This window comes from Apostichopus japonicus, chromosome 17 (genome assembly GCF_037975245.1).
Source record: "Apostichopus japonicus isolate 1M-3 chromosome 17, ASM3797524v1, whole genome shotgun sequence".
NCBI lineage: Eukaryota > Metazoa > Echinodermata > Holothuroidea > Aspidochirotida > Stichopodidae > Apostichopus > Apostichopus japonicus.
Window position 1 is genome coordinate 21,492,482 of NC_092577.1, and position 22,308 is coordinate 21,514,789.

Here is a 22,308-nt window from a genome sequence, read left to right on the forward strand (position 1 = left end):
CTACATGGGGGTTGCTTATTCGACTTCGAATCACCCACATCAACATCGTGATACACCAAATTAGTCCTGGTCGGACTATCTGAAAATAGATGTGTAAACTATCGTAATAATAAACCGATCTGCTCATTGTCAACAATTGACAAATGACCTAACTTCTCATCAATGTTTGACAGTACACTGGAATTTGGCAATTTAATATACATATGTAGAGCATTTTAACTATTGTTACAAAATTAATCATTCCTATATCGTCTTACCATTTCGGATATACAAATGAGGGAGAAAGGTTTAAGGGTAAGAGTTACATAGAATACAGTCGTTAGTTAATTCATTAAAAATATAGTGGACCATCAGTCTGAATTCATCTTAATCCATTCCAGATGAGTTTACTCTGACGTTGGACCATGAACACCATCTTAGGAACTGTGTATCACCTTTCTTGATGCAGGTCATTTAGAGGTCAAAGTCCTAATTCCTTGTCCATACTCTGGACATGGAAGGGGATTACTGTCAGTCCAAGGGAACCAGCTCGTTACCTACAAACAAGGAACACACAGTCCACCTCCTGTACCTCACTAATCACCCGACACGCACACAAAAAAGAATAAGAAATAAATTGTAATAATTTGCTATAACTCAATAAATTGCTGTGTAACTTACTTAAACTTACCTACATGTCTTTACAGTACTTACCAAATTGTTCTCAGACATTCTCAATGAACACTCAGGGTGACTGAATGTCCCAGTGAGGTCAATTGGCCAAAGGTGACCATATTTGAATATCTGGGATATTTGGGGCCAATACCGTTGTCATGCATGCACATGGCCCGCCGGTGACCACAATAGGCAAATCATTACATCCCCACCTCTGCCAACCAAATTGAATGGGCTCATATAATAGACAACTTTGAATGCAAATGTCAAGTCACAAACTTTGATCTCAGCCCCTCTGTTCATTTATTGCTCGTTTTTCTTGCAGAACTGAGATGGCCCGAAAATAAGGGAAGGAGAAAGTCAAAAGAAGGAGCAAAGCAAGGCGATTGCAGAAAATGAAAAGTAGACCCTGTGTTTCTGAAGAAGTAGGCTGTGACAGAAAGGTTTTGTCATGGATGATCAATGTCCTTCTTCTCCATTTCCCAGTAGTAGCCAGTGCTCGGAAAGCCAACAAGTGATTGGAAGGATACAACTGCCAGCACAGAAACAGTGACAGGTGATGACACATCTTCAAACACAAAGTGTATTTGTAAGATGAAAAACTCAATATTAAGGAGGATAAACTTATGGATGGGTTTATGAAGTGGAGGAAAGCTGACCAATTGGTGACATTTTATAACCAGAATGAAAACATTTCATGGTTCCTTGCTGCTGTTCATTAGTTCCATTGATAGGGAAATTTCTAACAAAGCCCTAATACAACAACAGTAATTTATGCTCACAAACTTTTGTTGCCAAAGTAATGGTAAGCCCTGATATCAGTTGCAACACACATGAGTGTGTGAAGACTATCTACCATTATCATCATACCAAGTTTGACGACATTCCCATTAGTAATAGTAGCCAAGTAATTGCAATTTGGAGTATTTCACGTTTGACACCATGACCTCATTAATATTCATGATATGAGCACCAAAATCAACAGGGTTAATGTACTTACTATTGGCCACCCACTCACCAAGTATGGTAATGATTGGTCATTCCCTTGTTGAGTTATTGTGCATACAAACTTTTCATAACGAAATAATGCTAGGCCCCCCCCCTTATAAACATGCATGATATCAATTGCAACACACATCAGTGTGTGGAGACTGTCTACCAATATCATCATACCAAGTTTGACGAAATTCCAATAAATAGTAGCCAAGTTATTGCAACTTGGGAGTTTTTCACGTTTGACCCGTGACCTCATTAATATTTTTGAACTTTGACCTCGTATAACTTCGCACACGAAGGTCACACCCCCGGGGTCAACCTATTGTCGGTCGGAGTTAGGATGGCTGTACAGACTTGTCGTGTTGATTTTTGGAATCAGCAGATCAAATTACATTTGAAACCAAGGTCAAAAGGTCAAAAGTCACATTATAAAAAATGTGCTTAGTTTGGGAGAAAACGGGCGAAAAGAAAATGTTTGGTTTTGATGCTAGATTTGGATATCAAAGGTACCTTCCGATCAATATAGCATCAAAACTGTAAAAATTCAAACATTTTTTTCTTTGCCCATTTTCTCACCCAAAATACTACTTTTTTAACAATAATTGACCTTTGATGACCTCGGATCACATGACCGTTAAGTATGAAAATATTCCCCTATACCATTTGCAACTTGTCCCTAAATATCAACCGTGTCACACCTTGGAAATGCGAATTATTGCACTAAATGTCTGAAAATTTACTTTGACCTCATATAACTTTACACACAAAGGTCACCTGGGGTAAACCTATTGACATTTTTGATTGGTGAGACGTGAATATAGCATCAAAACTGTAAAAATTCAAACATTTTTTTCTTTGCCCATTTTCTCACCCAAAATACTGGTTTTTTAACAATAATTGACCTTTGATGACATCGGATCACATGACCGTTCAGTTTGAAAATATTCCTCTATACCATTTGCAACTTGTCCCAAAATATCAACCTTGTTACACCTTGGCACTGGGAGTTATTGCATTAAATGTCTAAAAATTAACTTTGACCTTGTATAACTTTACACACAAAGGTCACCCGGGTGTCAACCCATTGACATTTTTTATCGGAAGGATTTTCTTTTTCGTCCGTTTTCTCCCAAACTAAGCACATTTTTTATAATGTGACTTTTGACCTTTTCACCTTGGTTTGAAATGTAATTTGATCTGCTGATTCCCAAAATCAACACAAGTCTGTACAGCCATCCTAACTCCGACCGAAAACTTTGACCCCATATAAGTTCGCACACAAAGGTCACACGGGGTCAACCTATTGATATTTATGATCGGAAGGTACCTTTGACATCTGAAAATAGCATCGAAACTGTAAAAATCCCCAAAACATGAAAAGGTCACCAGAGGTCAAATTGAGGTCAAGGGTCACCCAGATGTGGGTCGACAATTGGATTACACTGAAGCAACTCCCAACCCTAACGGACAATTCGTTCTCAAGTTATCGCAAAAATACTAGTTTTTTAACATTAATTGACCTTTGGTGACCTCGGATCACATGACCGTTAAGTTTCAAAATGTTCTCCTAACCAGTTCACAACTTGTCCCAAAACATCAATCTTGTCGCACATTGGCACTGGGAGTTATTGCAGTTTTAGTATTTTGGGTTTTTGAACCATAACTGACCTTTGGTGACCTTTGTGGGCACCAAAAACAATAGGGTTCATCTACTCACTATGGGCCACCCACCCACCAAGTTTGATCATGATCAGTCAATCCCTTGTTGAGTTATCGTGCATACAAGCTAAAGCGTCACACACACACCACACATACGCCAACCTGAATACATAGGTTCCTTTGCTTTTAGCAAGGAACCAAAAACCACTATTTTTAAATTCTTCATTCCTTATTATTATGTTCATTTGCATGTGACCCATTTGATTAAGACGGCACATACCATCTTGTGTGGTGTGAGGATCATTGGCTTTCATTTTATTTGGTCACGTATTTGTCAGCAGTCCAGCACCAAAACCCTCCTTCCCTCTTAAGTAATAAACCTTAAGAATAGGTTTTTGTAGGGTCATTGGAGAATGCAAGTGTCTGCGGCCCTGTCCCAAAAATAGTATATTATAAAACCCTGTCGTCTACTATCGGGACGGCGTTCCCAGATGAAATTTGGAGTGAGTTATTTGTTGGGTGTGGGGGTTGTTTAGTCGTTGCATAATATGGGTTGGTTTTTTTATTATTGTTTTGCTTCTGTTGGCCTTTGGGTCCGTGTCCTTTTCACGTCACGTTAAACGCTACGTTAGTGAGGGATTTGTGTTTGTGGGTTTCAGTTGGGTTTTGGGTGGTTGTTTTACAGGTGGTTGTTTGTGGTGGTTGTTTTACAGACGAGATTGTTTTGGTTCTGTTCACCTTTGGTCCGTTTTCTTTGCACGTAAAAAGCATAAAACCCTGACGTGGTTTGCCTAAGGTGACTGGAATAAGTGAGGGTTTCAAGACAGCACACACCATCTTGTGTGGTGTGAAGCTTTGCCACATACTGTTTAATATTGCTGTTAGTGGCTGAATCTTATTTTATTACGTTATGTCGCAAGACATTACGTCATGGAGAATTAACATGAGATCCCGCCAGTGCAAAACGTGCCAATTACGTCTTTTTTTCCCCCCAATTTCTTGGAAATTGAAACCATTGAACTAAACATCCATTTTGAATACCGTGTGTTGTGTTTGGATTACAGCTTGATTACTATTTTACGTTAAATTCGTGAAAATTCACCATGATTGATAGTAATGAAGTTAACGAGAGTGAAGCGAATGCGCTTACCAGTTCCGCGAAAAATTCGAACACGTTGCCGATTTCGCAAAACCCAAGTGTCACCCACACTCCAGGAAGCAATAAGGGAATGTCTAAAGTCAAGAAAACTGTTAGTGCCACGAGCACAGCACAGCTAAACCGAGGGCTACAGCTGGTAACACCAGAAACACTGATGCTACATCTAGTGCTAGTACTTGCAGTAGTAGGCCTAACACTTATTCCCATGTCACCGACATTGACACTCGCCTTTCCAAACTAGAAAGCATGTTGAGTGAATTTATTCAGACCCCTAGACGAGGGCTCAGCCAGTTTACAATACCTCAAACCTCTTACCAAGGAGATTTACATGAATCCCTTGCTGGTGATGAAGGAGACACAAACCCTTTGCATGAGGACTCAGACTCATTGGAAAATTTTGACGATGGGGAAATACCCCCAGACATTCCAACGTTTGCAGCAAAGTTTGCAGTACCTACAGACGTTGGGCACCCTGTTGATGAACATATTGCACAGTCTGTGCTTTACTTGATAAACCAGAAACAAAAGTACTGGAAGAGACTGTGGCAAAGTATCCGCCTCCAGCTAATTGTGAACTAGTTGATTTGCCCAAGGTCAACCCAAGTGTTTGGGACAACATTCCCACTGAGACCAATGACCTCAAATACCAACGTGTCCAAAAATCATTGGTTCTAGGAATTAGTGCCTTCATAACTACACTCGAGGCAGATAACTTTTCAGAGGCGCAACAAGACGCCCTGGCACTCTTGTGCTCGGCAAATTTGAACTCAATTCTGTTCGGAAAGAGTTTATAAAACCTATTTTCAACTCCAGATTTACCCAATGACCTGAGCAAGCAGGTTAAAGACCTAAAGGAGGAGCAGAAGGCCACATCAGGAGTGATGAAAACTCAAGGGCAGTTCACCTGACCCCGTCAATACGCTCATCCTTACAGAGGATTCAGACAAAGACAGGATCGCCAGTACCACACAGCAGGCTGGGCCTCAGGACCCAGACAAGAGGTCACACGACCTACTTACAGAAACGCTATCAGCACACGCTCAAGACCTTTTTTAGGCGGACGGCCCCAACAGGGGCGACAGAACAGTCGCACGGCGACATCGAACTACCAGCAGAAAGGCAAGACCAGCCAGCCTCTCTGAAACCCAACGCAAGCAATAGACCCCGACAAGGTGAGTCTTTGTCACATATTTTCCAAAAATGCTTTTTCCCCTTCCCCTTTTGTGGGAGGTCAGCTGAAGCTTTCTTACAATAATTGGGATGCTTACTTACTACTCTGTGGCCATCCATGAAAATTCAAGAAAATTCTTGAAGTTCGAGTGGCTGAACCGTTTCTCCCAGCTGGGGTTCACTGTCCACCCAGAAAAATCTGTTGTAAACCCGACTCATGAAATTCAGTTGTTATGGTTTGTCATTAACTCAAAGGAGTTAAAAATAATGCTGCCAAAAGAGAAAGCCCTAGAAATACAACACAGTTGTTCAAATTTGTAACAAGATCCAAACCCAAGTATAAGGCATGTTGCGGCTGTCATAGGCAAACTTGTAGCTCCCCTACCAGCCGTACAATATGGACAGCTGTTTTACAGAGGCCTTGAAAAAGCTAACATATTGGCCCTCAAATATAACGCTGGTCACTTTGACCGCAAAATGAAGCTATATAATCAAGCAAGAATGGAACCTTCACTGGTGGATTTCAAATGTAACCTTCACCAGTAAACCACTTAGGTATCCCAAACCAACAATAGAAATACGGTCACATGCCAGTGGAAAAGGCTGGGGGCCACAGACATGACAAACAGTGGCGGAGGTAGATGGAATAATTATGAATTGCAGCTTGCTGGAGAAAAAATGAATTATTTGGAGACTCTTTCTGCATTCATGGGACTTCAATGCTTTTGCAAAAAAACCTTCACAATGTGCATGTATTGTTGCGAATTGTGGAACATTTCAAAGTTACTATTATTATTGTTATATATTTAATATTTGTCTGTTACGCTTTACAACAAAATACAAAGAAAACTTAAACCATTCATAAGAAAATAAGATATGAAATGGGCGTAGAAAAGTATACTACATGAATGTACAAAAAATATACAATTGTTACGAAAATGAAAGAGAAAATGCAAAATGTAATATAAAATCTGAAAGAAAATAAAAAAATATGTAATATAACGAATATAAATATTGACAATTTGAAAAAAAAATTGAGTATATAAGTGATTAGCCAGGATATATGTTTTGAGTTTTGTTTTCAAAATTGCAAGATTCTCATATTGTTTGACATGGTTAGCTAATATATATACACTTATTGTTCTTCATGCAAAAGTGACCTTCTGTGTTCGTGGAATGATCAGCTTATCAAGAATATTATTTGAACGTACATACCTACTTGATTGTGGTGCTAAAGTTAATCTAGATATAAGATATTCAGGAGCAGATATATCAACAACGCATTTAAAGACCAGCGTTAATATTTTGTGCAGGATTCTTTGTCTGATGGGAAGCCAATGCAAGTCCTTTAAAGCTTCAGAAGCACTATCCCCCTTTCCTCTTTTTAGAACAAGTTTGGCAGCCATGTTTTGAATTCTCTGAAGCATCATAATAACAACATTTGGTAGATTAGCATAATCTAAGTGACTTATCACTAGTCCTAAAACAATAGTATAGCATGCATCCTTGGTTAGTAAGTGTCTAATGTTTCTGAAAAGTCCAAGTCGTGCCATGGCAGCTCTACATTTGGCAGCAATGTCAGTCTTCAACGTTAAATCACAGTCCAGATACGCGCCTAAATATTATACACAATTTGAACTACAGTACCGCTCACACTGGACATGTGTACGCGCACAGAATCGTATAAACTCGTTGACAAAGAAATTGCCGAGTAGACACCTCGTATAATCCCTCTACGAGTTTATACGCAGGAAATGCTATTGTGCTGAATGTATAGGGATTAAAGTCGCCCAAAAAATCAGTGAGATGTTTGGAACAGCCGTTTCCTACATCGTAGTTTAGGACGTGATATTCACCTTGCAGCGAAGGGGACGCAGGTAAAGTGTTTGATGGCATAGAAAGTTTTTCGTTAATTGGGTTTCTATTCAGGGTTTGTTTTCTCGACTTTTTTTTTCAGTTGTAGAGGTTATGTTCCACGGAGGATTAGTTTACTTTCAATTGTTGGCAACATTTTGAAGAAATAATAAGTATTACTAAGCGGTTGTTTGTCAATTTGTATATAATTTACCGTTGGTTCGTTGGAATGAAAAGAAAAACATTCCACCCAACAACTTTGAAGCAGGGCCGGTTAAAAAGAAAACATGTTTTTCGTCCGCGCAAGGGGCCTCCTTTTTCCTGACTCTACGGGTGTCTATTCGGATTACAAGCAATCTAAACTAACATTAAATAATATTTTGTAAAGGAAGCCACATATTCAGAACTAGTATTAACGCAATGAAAAGAAAAAAAATGGCCGCCCGTTTTTTTTTTTCATTGAGTACGAGAAACATGTATTTTATTTGAAAAAAAAGAACAACTTTCGTTAATGTGGTTAAGTTAATATTTTCATACCCTACCTATAAGTCGATACTTTTAATCCTTCATGAAAACGGACTGTTTTGAAAATGAATTTAAGCTCAACAATTTAAGAAATGCTTACCGTTAAATGCTGACGTCAAACAATACATGTCGTATTTATTCCAATTACAGATCCACAAAGTATAAAAATGTTTAGTTGAGCTTACTAAAGAGAAACTGCATTTGCATGCTCATTTTAAGTACTATCCAAATACTATACAACGAGATGGTTTTCACCGAAACACCCCTTTTTCCTACCACCTGAGCTAAACCGTTTTTTTCTAGTACCATTCAGTACTTTGTTTCATTGATACAATACAACAGCTTCGCAAAATGTGTATGTGTCGCAATAGGTTAATTTTTAACCGCGCAGCACAGTACCATTCAATATTTGCATATTACACCAACAAGGCATTCAGATGTAGCAACAGGTGCACTGACGACCAACATGAATTGTAAAGCTCGCGAGTTGGCAGTTGGCTTTCGTGGAGTGCGGACGCGTTTTGCTCTCGCTCTTCATCTATTACAGCTGTTTTTGTGCTGTGCTGTACTGTGCTATACTTCCCGCCAGGCGGGTGTGATAGCTTGTGTTCGTGTGTTTTCCTCAGTTCGTATATCGTTTGTTGTTTCACTATCCTGTCTTTAGTTTGTTTTTTGTTACTCCCCTGTGGCCTAGCCACCTTCGGTATCATGGCATCGCGCCGTGATTCTCGGATTGTTAAGTTGTCGTTCACCGGTGAACAAGCGGTTCCACCGGTGCAAGTTTTTAGTATTTTGAAGAGCAAGGGTGTTGTTGTGCCTGGAGAGGTTGATGCTTTGCAAGCTCTCCAGGGTCGTAATACGTACGATTTACGTTTTACCAGTGACGTGGCCCGTCAGAAAGGTGTCACGTTGCTGAGTAACGTCGAGGGGATGACAGTTACTCCATACGAGCGATCCGTATGGGTAACTGTCATCCACGTAGGACTAGAGGTGCGGCAGGAACTTGTCGTAACGGTTTTGGGTCGGTTTGGGGCTGTCAAGGCTGCCAAAATGTGCTCCTATGCACAAGCCCCTGGGGTGTTGAACGGGCACCGACAGGTTCGAATCGACCTGAAACAGGACATTCCCTCCTTCCTGTTTATAGCAGGGCATAAAGCCCACGTGCGGTATCCCGGTCAGCCCCGTACCTGCTTCAGGTGTGGGGAGACCGGGCACGAAGCCAAGGGCTGCCCAAACAAGAAATGTGGGCGCTGCCTTCGTCTTGGGCATGATAGCACCGCTTGCCCAAACGAGGTTGTGTGCTCACTATGTGGGAAGGAGGGACATGTCTTTCGAGCTTGTCCCTCCTCTTATGTCTCTAGGACTAAGAGTGGGGGTAAGTCAAGTTCCGACGCACCTACTACTTCACGAGAGGAGGGGGAATCTGGTGGGATTTTACCCTCCCCTGCACCTGGTTCACCCACCCCCGTCGTTGCAGACCCCAACCCCGTGCCCGCACCGAGAAAGTCTCCACCAGCTTCCCCCATCAACTCGTCCAGTTCCGTCCCCAGTCCGCCGCCGGTATCGCCAGATCCGGAGGCTTTGTCTGACGGAGAATCGGTGGTCATCGATCCTCCGGAGGCTCTGTCTGACAGCGACTCCGGTGAATCGGTGATCAGCGAGCCGAAACGTGCCACTGGAACGAGCTGGTACGACGAAATGGGGGAACCCTCTCTTAAAAGGTCGGCTTCAAGTGACGACTCGGACGACGATATGTCGTCTAGGGCGCGATTGAAGCTTACGGAATCGTCGTCTTCGTAGTTTGCCCCACTGCCCTCTCATGGCCCATACACTTTCAGTTGCCACTTTGAACGTGAATGGCATGAGGGATCATCGCGGGCGCAGTCGCGTTTTCCGGTGTTGTGGATCAGTGGGGGTCGACTGCGTTTGCCTGCGGGAGGCACATGTTTTGGAGGGGGGTGTCCCTCTGTGGGCTTGTGGGTGGGGTGGCGGGCTGCGTGCTTCGTTTGGTTCGTCTTCGTCCTGTGGCACTGTCATCCTTCTGTCGGCTCGTCGGGCGGGTTGTGCCGCTGGGGTGGGGACGGATCGCGGGGGCCGGTTGGTTTGCGTTCTGTTCAGGTGTCCACAGGGTGACATCGCCATTTGCGGTGTGTGTGCTCCCAGTCGGCCTTCTGCTGGACGAGATTTCTTTGACACGCTGCCTTCCTTTGTTCCTGGTGGTGCGCCGTGTGTCATGGTCGGAGACTTTGGCTGTGTCCCGGACTCGGGTCTTGACGGATTCGGAGCTTCTGTGTCTGCTGGTCCTGGCGCTGGAATTGCAGAGCTGGACAGATTTACTTCGGCGCGCCTTTTGGCCGATGTATGGAGGCGTGTGCGCCCGTGTGGTGCGGGGTATGCGTGGGTGAGGCCTGGCGGGGAGGATGCCTCCAGGATGGATCGGGTGTGTGCGCCCGTGAGTTTTAAATTTTCGGGTTGCGAGGCGCTCAGCTGTCCGCTCTCTGACCGTGATACTGTGGTAGCACGTTTTGCTTTGCCTTCCGTTTTCCCGATCGGGCGGGGCCTGTGGAGGCTTGGCTGTCGGATTCTTGGCGGGGCGGAGTTCCGCCGGGGTTTCGAGGCCAGGTGCAGGGGATGGCGGGCATTGAGGCCGGCCTTTGCTTCTGCATCCCAGTGGTGGGATGGTGTCAGGTCGCGCATCGGGCGCTGCGCAATTCAGTATTGCGTGACCCGCGCACGGCGTCGAAGAGAAAAATTCTCGAAGCTGTGCGCGGAGGTGAAGTTTGGCGACCCTTCGGCAGTCATCGCTTTGCAGACGTATCTCGATGAAAAGTACCACGGTGCCCGCGTCAGGGCCCGTGTCGAAGCGGTGGAAGCCGAGGAGCGCCCTTCACTGAGGTTTTACCAGTCCGTTAGCTCATCGGCGGGTGACAGACGCGTCCCGTCCGTGCGCGCTACCGATGGGACCGTGGTCAGTGACCCTCACGGCATTGTCCGCGTATATAAAGACTATTACTCGAGTTTGTTTACGCGTGGCAATGTCGACTTGTCGGCACAGTCTGATTTATTGAGGGGAATCTCCAAAACCGTTCCCCACGATGTCAATGATATTTTGGGGGGCAGAATAACCACTGTTGAGCTTTGGAAGGCGCTTTCGAAGATGAAGAATGGCAAGTCCCCGGGTTCGGACGGGCTTCCGAGGGAGTTCTACCGAACCTTCTGGGCAATAATAGGACCCGACATCAGAGCCGTCTTCGAAGACGCCTTCCAAAACGGACTGTTAAACCAAAGTCAACGTCTGGGCATGATTACTTTGCTGCCCAAGTCTGGGGACCCCTTGGATCCCCATAACAAGCGTCCGATCACCTTGTTAAATGTGGACTACAAGTTGCTGGCTAAGGCGTTGTGCAACCGCCTTGCACGGGCTATGCCGCATCTTGTTGGTGATCTCCAGACTTGTGCAGTGAAGGGTCATTGCATCCAGCAGAACTTGTGGTTGATGCGCGACTTGACCGACTATGTTATTGAGCGTGATCTGCCATGTGCATTGGTGTCTCTGGACCAGCAGAAGGCCTTTGACATGGTGGATCGCGGTTTTTTAATGAATGTATTGGAGACGTTTCAGTTGCACCCGGTTTTTCGTAAATGGATTTCTGTTTTGTATGAACAAAGTTTCAGTTCTGTTATCGTAAATGGGTTTTGTTCGGAGGTTTTTAACGTAGAGAGGGGGGTGCGCCAGGGGTGCCCTCTGTCTCCATTACTTTATGTTTTGTTTAGCGAGTCCCTCTCTCGTCTTTTGGAAAGGGACTCCAGACTTGTTCCATTCGTTGTGCCAGGGGGTGCCAAAGTGAAATGCGCTCAATATGCAGATGACGTGACATGTGTTGTTTCGAGTCTGGGCTCCTTTCGTGCACTCTCGCAGGATTTATCTATTTTTGAGAGAGCTACCGGGGCGAAGTTGAATCCAGAAAAGACAAAGGGCCTTCGTCTTGGTAGCTGGAGATACAGAGACTTACCATTCGGTGCGTCGTGGTCGGATCAGAATATCAAAATTAACGGTATATGGTTCGGCTACGATGCACCTGGTGATGTCACCTGGAGCGAGAGGGCTGAGGTATTTGAGAGCAGGCTCGAAACCTTTGGCACCCGCTGGCTTTCGATCCTAGGGAAAGTCACCGTAGTTAATCGTTTTCTTTCGCCCATCTTGTGGTACCCGGGCGCGGTGTATCCAATTCCGCGTCGCGTCCTGGTGCGGTTGGAGAGAGCGATATTTTCATTTATTTGGTCGGGTGGTACAGAGCTTGTCAAAAGGGCGGTAATGTACCAAAAACTGGAGAAGGGTGGGTTAGGGGTGGTTCATCTGGGAAGTAAGTTAACTTGTTTGTTATTTAAGCAGTTGTTTGTAGCGGTAACTGACCCAGGGTTGCCTTGTTCATATTTTGTACGTTTTTGGGGCGGTTTGCACCTGCGTCGATGGGTCCCGGCGCTGTTTAGCAACAGAGAACCGCATAGTAGTACTCCAAACAGGGTGGTGCGTGTCATTTGCTCCGCTCTGATTGAGTTGCCCCCTGTTGACCTGTCACAGCCGGCCCTCGTTCACAGTTCGTTGCGGGATATAGGGCCTTGAATGCAATTTTTGTACAGGGACGTCATCCTGTCGAAGTATGGCGTTCGGTGCATTCAAGGCTGAATGGTTGCAGGCTCCGTGACCTTGCATGGAGAATTGCACACGGTGCCTTGGTGACCAATCTGAAAAGGTATCACTGGCGATTGGGTGATGGACTGTGCCCGAGGACCGGCTGTGACAGCTTAGAGAGTACTGCCCATGTTTTTTGGCATTGCCCCTTTGTTTTGAACTTGTGGGAGTGGTTTCAGTCCTGGACCGACCGTTTAACGGGAGACCGTTCCTGGTCGGTAGGACAGGGTTTTGTCTTGTATGGATTAGATCCTCCAGTTTGTTCCGTTGCTGTGTTGCAGCGTATTATTTATGTTTGTTCTGTTGTAAAAAAAATTATTTGGAGGAATAGATGTGATGTTGTTTTTAGGGGGAAATTTGCCAGTTGGCAGGCAGTCCTGGAGGCGGTGAAGTCTGACATTCGCCTTCAGGTTGAAGGCGATTTTCGCCGTTTATCTAGGGCTGCCTTTTTTGGACGGTGGTGTGCTGGGGAGGGGTGTTTTGTTTCGCTGCGTGCTGGTCGTCCTTTTGTAGTTTTTTAATATTTCAGTGGGGGGTTGGGCGTTTTGTCTCTGCGGGTCGGTGAGCGTGTGTACTTTTTTTTTTTGGCTCGCTTGACCTGAGGTTCGTTTGTAAGAATGGGATGGTTTGGTAGTGCCGTTTGGCCGTGACGTTTTGTATCCCGTATGACGGGTCACGTAAAAAGCACATGAATTGTTAACGGGAATGATTGACAGCTGCTTGGTTACAGAAAGACAGGGGACATTATCATCGTTCTTAGGTTGCTTTTTTTGTTATCCGCATGTCCCATTTTTATTCGACGTGGACTGAGACGGTGGAAAGTTATTTGTATGAGGGGCATTGATAGTGTGAGATAAATATGACTAACAGTAACGTCAGAATTGAAAATACAGGACCTATAGAATATGGATGATCGGCATAAAAAAAGGAAGATAGTATAGTGATCCTGTCCAAACACATAGAGGCATACATAAAATAGACGCGGTTTGTCCGATTAAATCATAGTTCAGGCTTTATTACATACAATGGAGACATCACAGTATAAATTACTGCCAGTGAACATAAGCGAAAACACGGGCTATTCAAATATAAGTACTAATCTATTCCAAACAGCATCAGACGATGAATGATAAAAAGCTAAAAGTTCCTATGAATGGTCATTGTGTTATTAAAGTGAATTATTTAACAAGTTTAGTTGTAAGGATTGAATGCAATTAACTATGCCCAAAATATATATATATATAAAATTAAAATGCTCGTACGGCATTTCACTTAAAAGAATTAACGCACTTACATAACAAATTGTTAAAGTCCTCATCGTCAAAGCAATCCTACATCACAATTACATTACAATAACATAAAATATATATACTAAGCAGCAAAAGAATGGAATGAGCTAAATCTTACGATACGACACGCTGACGCTCTTGCAATGTTGTATTTACTAGAGATATGTTTTATCTACTCATTGTACTTCTATGTTAGCGTTATTTTATTTTGTTATTCTTATTTTCACTACTATGTACTTTACATGTTTGCAGTTCTGACTTTTTAAATTGTAAATTACGTCGACGGGTCTTATGTAAGATAAGCGTTTTTTTCCCCCTTTTTTGTTTGTCGCTCAGTGAGCCGCGTTCGTTAAGACTTAACTACAGTACCACGGGGAACAATTCCCTCTTGACCTAATATCATGTTGCCCTTCCGTCACACTCGACAACCTTTGGTAAAACCTTCTGGATGAGCCCGATGTATTTCTGAAATTTTTCAGGAGTCATTCGTGCTTTCCAAAATGCTACGATTGCACTGCACAAGTCCGCCAAAGTTTGAGGTTTTGCCACGGTCCGTATATAATGTTCATGCCAGACCATTTCAATGGGATTCAGATCTGGACTCTCTGATGGTGTAGGCCACCATGGGATTGAATGATAATCCATGAATGCCTTCGTGAAACGGCTTGTATGCTTAGGGTCATTGTCCTGGATAAACCGATACTTTCCGTCCGGGAATGCCTCTGTAGCAAAAGGTAATAAAACGACGAATTTCTGTATAAAACTCTGAATTCATAATTTCAGTAAATACGGTAATATCGGTAGCCCCTTTGCAGGATGTCCCTGCCCAGGCGTGCACTTTGAGAGGATGTTTCGGTTTTCAGACCTGAATCGGAGACGGGCATGATGTTTTATTTCAATGGAAATCTCGTCCGTAAATACTGCGTCCAGGAATCGGTCACTGCTGTCGATGCATCGCTAGGCGTGTGCTTTGCGTAAAAGTTCTTTTTGTGTCGCACCATTTGACAGGTCTTTGTTTTGGTAATCGCAGATATATTTTGGATCGGTACTACCCATGCATGCTTCCATAAGACATCGATGCACGTTAAAAAAAAATCAACCCACGATTGTACCGCGAATGAGAACTTAAATCAACCAAATTCATCTTCCATTGGTGATCCATTGCACTAACCAAAACTCTGTTTGTAGTGAAACGTCTTCTTCAACTTTTATGTAGCGTATACGTAAACATTTTTTCTTCCAGTCAAGAATTGCCTTTCGGGTAAGCTGATGCACCCCTTCCTTTTGCACTTCTGAGTAAAGTTTGCTAACCCCTCCATAACTCGCAGGGTGTCGGGGGTCGTAATAAATCTTGTGCAAGTAGTCCTCGTGGTTTGCAAGTAGTCCTCGTGGGGAGGGACAAGGTTCTTTGTTACGAGAGGAGCGGACAGTGAATGATTAACTCTCGTCGATATAATTATCTTAAATGGCTAAACAAGGTGTTGGTTCTATATCATTTGTAAGGGGGGGGGGATTAGGGGGGAACGGGGAACATGCGAGGTAGGGATGGGATGGTGAAAAAAAAAAAGTCGTATATGGACTGTAATTGAGATTTTAAATGTAAAAACAAAAATTATTAACGTTATATTTGTTTAGCTTTTTACTTACAACACAATCATTTACATTGATTTTAACTTACATCTTAATTATGTATTGTTTACATTACACATTATTACACATTGTTCATTGATCATAATAAATTATCCACAATTCCTTTCGTGGCATATGAACGACATTCCACGAGATATTTGCTAGTCAAAATATGTTTTTGTTTTTCCTCCGTTTATTTCAACTATACATTAATATACAAATATACAAATAACGTATCCATTGAAAAATAGCAAAAGTTAAGAACAATTAGAAGTACTACAAATTCTAAAAAAACACAAGAAGAATCCCAGACTTACTAGAAAAATACTACAACGAATAACAGCAAAATATAACAATTGCGGATGCGGAAATTGGGAACAATTTCATATTTATATATTTATTAATGAGGAAAAAGCATCCTTAAGTTCCTCGAAATGAATTTTAGTCTTTTTGCTTTGTCCAAAAATATAGTTCTCCACCTTTAATGCAAACGTGAACTTATGAATAAATTCATTACAACTGAAGGTTTTGTTTTGACGCTTGGTACTGAAAATATAGAACTTAAGATGAAGAATGACAAAATTATAAGGATCAGGTTTTTGTAATAAAAACCCAAAGAAGAATTCCTCTTTTGTGAAGTGTGCTACCAATAACTTTACTGACCACTTCACCTATAAAAGAAGAAGTGATGTGACATTCCCAGAAAAGGCGATGAATGGTTTAAATTTTACAGAATGAACATAACGTGTTGTCAGAGATACACATGAGGTTAAGGAGTCTGTTTGTTGGAAGAATTCTATGTAAGAAACGAAATTCATAGTAGGAGAGTCTCGTCTCAGAAATAGAGTGCCAGGGCATACTGAAAATGTTACTCCAATCGTGACAACTGAAACCCGTAAACTCTGCTTTCCATTTGGCCATAGCAGTTGGCTCCACGGCGATTTTAGACGTAGGAATTACGATAAAGATACTGAGAAAAAGAACCTGTATAAAACAATATGTTATCAAACAAATCAATATTTAAATTAGTAATGTCATTTATGCTACACCCACTCTGCTTCCACTGTTAAGGGAAAGTGTGCCAGCTGGAACTTTTCTTTGAAAGTGTGGTAACTTAGGGCCTTATTGTTAATGTCGAAAAACTCCGAAACAAACTTCACAGCCTTTTTGTACATGAAATCATGTACAAAATCTTGTTATTGATGCGAACATGATGATTGTACCAAATTATTTCATTACCGAAGTTATCAGAGGGAGAATTAAAAGAAGCCTCCAGCCAGGCTGTAACTGTTTGGTCTACAAACATATTAGACAAGCGTGGGAGATCTTCCACCTTCCAATACACTGAAAAAGCAGCTTACCACCTAAGTTGGACAAACTGTCAGTAAAAAATAGCTTCCAGACTCCTTGAGTGTTAACGCAATAACGCTTTATCCAGGTACATTTTTAAACTGTTAATGAAACTTGGGATATGCACAACACTGAAACCTTTATCTAAACCATTCATGACACCGTTTCGCTTGACTTTAGCCGGTTTCCTGACCAAATGAAATCGAAAATGGTATTGTCTACACCCTTAATAAAGTTACGCGGTGGGTTAGGAAGAACCAAAAACAAATACACAAGCTGTGACAATGCGTAACTTTTAACCAGAACGTTGCGGCCCACCGGTATAAGATCTCTTGTAGACCAAAGTCGCAAACAGCTTTTAAGCCTCGAAAGTTTGGATATAAAGTTTAATCTAAAGAGATCGTTCACATTGTGTGTAAACCACATACCTAACATCCTAACAGGACCAGCGGAAAACTTTATATTATAGTTCTTTACAAAAGCAGGGTGGAGATGGACGTAAGACCCCACAGGAAACCAAATGGATTTATCCATATTAATAGTCAAACCCCACGAAATTTTTCTGTGTGCTTTTTACGTGCTAAGAAAACGGACACGGACCAAAGGTCAACAGAACCAAAAACAATCTCAGTCTGTAAAAGAACCACCTGTAAAACCACCACCAAAAACTCAACTGAAAACCCACAAACACAAATCTCCCACTGACGTAGCGTTAAACGTGACGTGAAAAGGACACGGACCCAAAGGCCAACAGAAGCAAAAGCCAAAAAACCCACTACAAACCGGCCCCAAAAAGCCAACTCAAAACCAAAACAGAAATAAAAACCACCCATATTATGTAACAACCCCCACACCCAACAACCAACTGACTCCAAAACCCGGGGAACGCCGGGATAAGATGTCATTATCTGTGGGTTTCAGTTGGGGTTTTAGTGGTTGTTAAACAGACTGGGATTGTTTTTTGGGTTCTGTTGACCTTTGGTCCGTGTCCGTTCTTGCACGTAAAAAGCACATACAAAATTACTAAATACGGACTAAGCGGGCAGCCTTGACGCACGCCTCCCTGCACCGGAAAAAAACGGTTGGAAAGCCATTATTGCAAACACAAGCTGTGCAGTTGCTGTAAAACGTACGAACCCAATTTAGGAAACTTTGAGCAAAGTTAAAACACCTTAAAGATCTTATAACAAAACTGTACTCTAGTTTGTAGAAAGCCTTCTCGAAATCGACGAACAACATAAAACCCGACATTTGTGGAAATTACAGTGATCAATAACATCAAGAACGTACCGGATATTTTCCCTAATAAACCGGCCGCGTAAAAAACCTGTTTGGTTTAGACCAATGATAGTTTCAATGACACATTTCAGTCTAGCAGCAATAGCCTTTGCAGCAATCTTATAGTCCGTATTAAGTAAGGAAATTGGGCGGTAATTAAGAGGGTGGAATCTTTTCCGGTTTTGGAATGAGGGTAATAATGCCTCTGGATTGTTCATGAGAGAGAGAGATATTATTGCAGGAAAGATTTAAAGAGTCAACTACATAGTTCCCCAAAAGATGCCAAAACTTTTTTTAGAAAAATTTGCTGAAAGGCCATCACTGCCAGGCGATTTATCATTATTTAGAGAGCTAAGTGATATACTACACTCCTCGAACATAAGTTCCACCTTCGCAGCTATTAGAGTCATTCTGATTTAAATGCTTCGGAGGCAAATTAAGAAAAATCGTATGCGGGTTACAATGACTGCTCGTATATGAATATTGCCATTAGCATCTCAAATCTTACGAATAGAGTTCTTTTCTTTATTTCGTTTCTGAAGGTTAAGAAAATATTTGGTGTTCTTTTCGCCTTGTTCCACCCAACGAGCATGAGAGCGCATAATAGTTCCTTCAAGTTTAATGTCGTACAAGAGCAGCTGTTCATTTCGAGCACCTTGTAATTGTGTTCGGGTCTCACTGTCGCTTTTCTTTTGCTTTTTCCTTGCAAAGTCTCTGCTATCTTTGCGTATCAGAAACTTGAGGCCTTCCCATCGCGATGATGGGTTTGAATATGAGATGTCGGGTACATAGTCCTGGATGGTATTTGTGATCGTAAAAACATAATGTGGGTCGCTTAAAATAATTATTTAGCTTCCAGTAACCAGGTCCTCTCTTTTCGTTGGCGAGAATGAGTGAGAGATTTACGAATGAATGGTCTGATTCAATGCCTGTAGAGTGTGACGACTCGGAAACTGAATGGGCGATATGACGTGAAATGAGGAAAAAAATCTAAACGGCAGTACAAACCTGGGGTGATATTGGAGGTGTAAGTAAAATTTTCGGTTCTGGTAGTTCTCTCCTCCCTCCATATGTCGATTAGGGACAGCTCAGTCGTAACAGAAATACATTCGTTCCGTGCACGAAAATTTGTTTTTTGCTGCCCCCTTTCATGTCGATGTCAAGATTGAACACAAAGTTGAAGTTTCCTCCTATGATCAACGTATCACAAGTAAACTCAAATGGTTTGAAACAGATTAATAAAAAAAAGTTGGGTTATCCAGATTGGGGCGTAGATGCACACAATGGTTACGACTTTGTCTGTAATCGCTATATCCGCAATTACGTAACTGCCTAATTCATGACTATGCCACTTTAAACTGTCAAGTTTGCATGAGAAAATAATAATTTGTCCTGCCCATTCATTTTGCCAGAGTTTCTCGTCCATAGGTAGGGTGTGAGTCTCTTGTACCAGAATGATTTGTGCATTCCTTGGGTGGAAATAGGAAAAAGGGTGCCGCCTTTTATTATTCTGACGCAATCCACTAGCATTATAAGAAACTAGTGTGATGTTGTCAGCCATTTCAGAACTGGATGATATTAAGTGCTGGAACAGAAACGTCAACGAACTTGATGATAGTGGAGGATGAACACAAACAGACGAAAACGACTAAAAACGAAAAGATCAATCCAAATTGGAGTGATACCATAGAGGCAGAGGTTGCCCCATGCCACAGGGATTTGATTCCCGATTTGAAAATGGTGACATCATTGTAATGTCAGCGACTGGTTACAATAACATGGTCGTAAAAATATGTCCAATGTCCAAGTTTCCAATGTCCAAGACTCGGATGCTCCACACTACAACCGTAACACAAATCATCACATTTTTGTTTTATGGTATGCCAAAGCTCTTGGCAAATCGCATTCTTTGCTAAACGTTGCAATGTCTTTTCGTGTTCGGTTGTCGTTGTCTGGACCTCATCTACGACGATGCCTTGTTCAAGCAGCCTCTTTGGTTCACATCTGGGGTTTCGCCTCTTGATGTGCCTAGACACAAACGGTGCCTCTACATCCGCTTGTCGTACATTGACGATCGGGTTCTCCATCAGAATCCAGTACCCAGATCACTTCAGTTTCATCCTGAAACATAGTACGAACAACATATGAATACTAAATCCTCTTACAATCAGCAATCATCGCTGTGAGCTTTTCGTCAATGTCAGGCACAATACTCTCCAACCACATCCACTGCTCCCCCGTTATATTTATACCTTTGTCGGATAACATTTTCCGAACTCTCTGTATCGTATGTGCTCACGTAGACTGATAAATGTGCCTATCATTTTAGTTTCATTCTCAGGTTGTAAATGATGTTTGTCATATATTGAACGTGAAGGCAAAGGTTTCTTTTCAACTTCCTTCAACGCATTACTAATACGCGTCATTAAAATTTTTAGTTCACCCCACTGTTTGACGGATACAGTAAGCCCTGATTTTCCTGGTAGTAACGCATCACACCTATCCTAGCTATGAAATTGTCTTATGGTAACGTAAGCCTTGCCACGAAATGTATGTAACTGTACATGCGTATTGCCTTCGAGATGAAACAGAGCAGGTTTACTCAGATGCGTTGGTTTGCAACCCGCTGCGTCGTAATCCTCTGTCAATGGCGATACCGTTGGTGGAGGTGACTGCGGCGACCGCTCAATAGGGCTCGGCCATTGAAGACGGGTTTCCTCGTCTTGAGGTGTTGGTGGCGTTACACCTTTTCCCAATATGGCCATTTTAAAATCAGAAATCCTAAAATTGCTGATATGTCCTCGCCACGTTTAAGTTGTCCCATAATGACGTGACGAAAGTCGAACGTTACTTTTAAGGCCTAACTATGCTGAAACTGGTGGAAGAGACTACACAAATTGAGATCAAAAGCCAATGCAGACAAAAGCTCGTGAACTCGCTGCCAAACTAAGACCGTTTTACAAAATTTTTCGCATTGAGTTAAGTTTCATAAACGCTGCCTGGTCACAATGAAACTACATCCTTCATCTTCTTAATACGTTGCAGAAGCCCATAGGGCATAAGCGCAACGGGGAGATAGCACTAGCGGCACGCCAGACGACACCTAAATGTGTCGATGCTCTGCGCGCACACCTGGTCATCACTTATTCCAACCAACCTGAAATAAATACCACGTGGCGTTCCTGTTATTCACATACTCTTAAGAAGAAAATTCACGCTACCTTCCAGATCTGCTGGAAAATAATTAAGTAAACTAATTAGCATATTATGACATGTAACTTTTTATGAGGTAAAAAGTTCAGTCCTCTGTAGTTTTAACAAACAATCTCATGGTTTTGGTGACTGCTGTGGATCAGGGTGAGAGTTTAGCTTCTTTATTGTATCTACCTGACTGGCTGATATTATTTCATGGGGTTTTCCTTTTCTCAAGTGACACGTTTATTGACATGTATAACAAAAATGAACAGGGTGCATTCAACGTGTACAGTAGTAAAACATCGCATTCAAAGAATGCACAAGTAGGCTTGTGCCGTAGATCATTGTCTATAGTATAAATTATGTAAGGAACCTAGTGAATGGCAAATCATTGAAGTACAATTACAGTATTTAAAGTCGGATTTATTTACTTGATTATATTAACCACAGGCCTCATTGCCATGCTTTTACTGCCTAACTCTCCACCAGACTTTTGACGTTGAATTTCTGTCTTATTGTCAGCCTTAACTTTTTACAAAAGATGTGGAGACGGACGTTCAGGTATCTTCAAAGCAGTTTCCCTTTGATGTTGTGGCACTCTGGAAATTGACAGGTTGCAGATGAATCAATAGCCAAGGTCAACTATTTCTTGGCATTTCCCATGTTGATGAGGTCATCACTGCTATACTTCCTTAAGGTCATTTTAGCGGTCTTGAGGTATTGGAAAGCCTTTTGATTTGCATGAACGCGGTTACCTCCAGTGCACTCCTATTAGCTTTAACGTAGCCAAAATGGAAGATGGTGGGGAAGTGGATTGAATGCTGTCCAAACAGCTTTAGCAGTGCTTATCATTTCGC

The 22,308-nt window shown here is 42.3% G+C and overlaps 1 long non-coding RNA gene and 1 pseudogene across 1 annotated transcript in view; both read left to right on the forward strand.

Annotated features, from left to right (window-relative positions):
* LOC139954843 (uncharacterized) overlaps positions 1-22,308 on the forward strand; it is a 72,239-nt gene that overhangs the window by 10,269 nt on the left and 39,662 nt on the right. The window lies entirely within an intron of this gene.
* Positions 4,713-5,751, forward strand: LOC139954628 (uncharacterized; annotated as a pseudogene).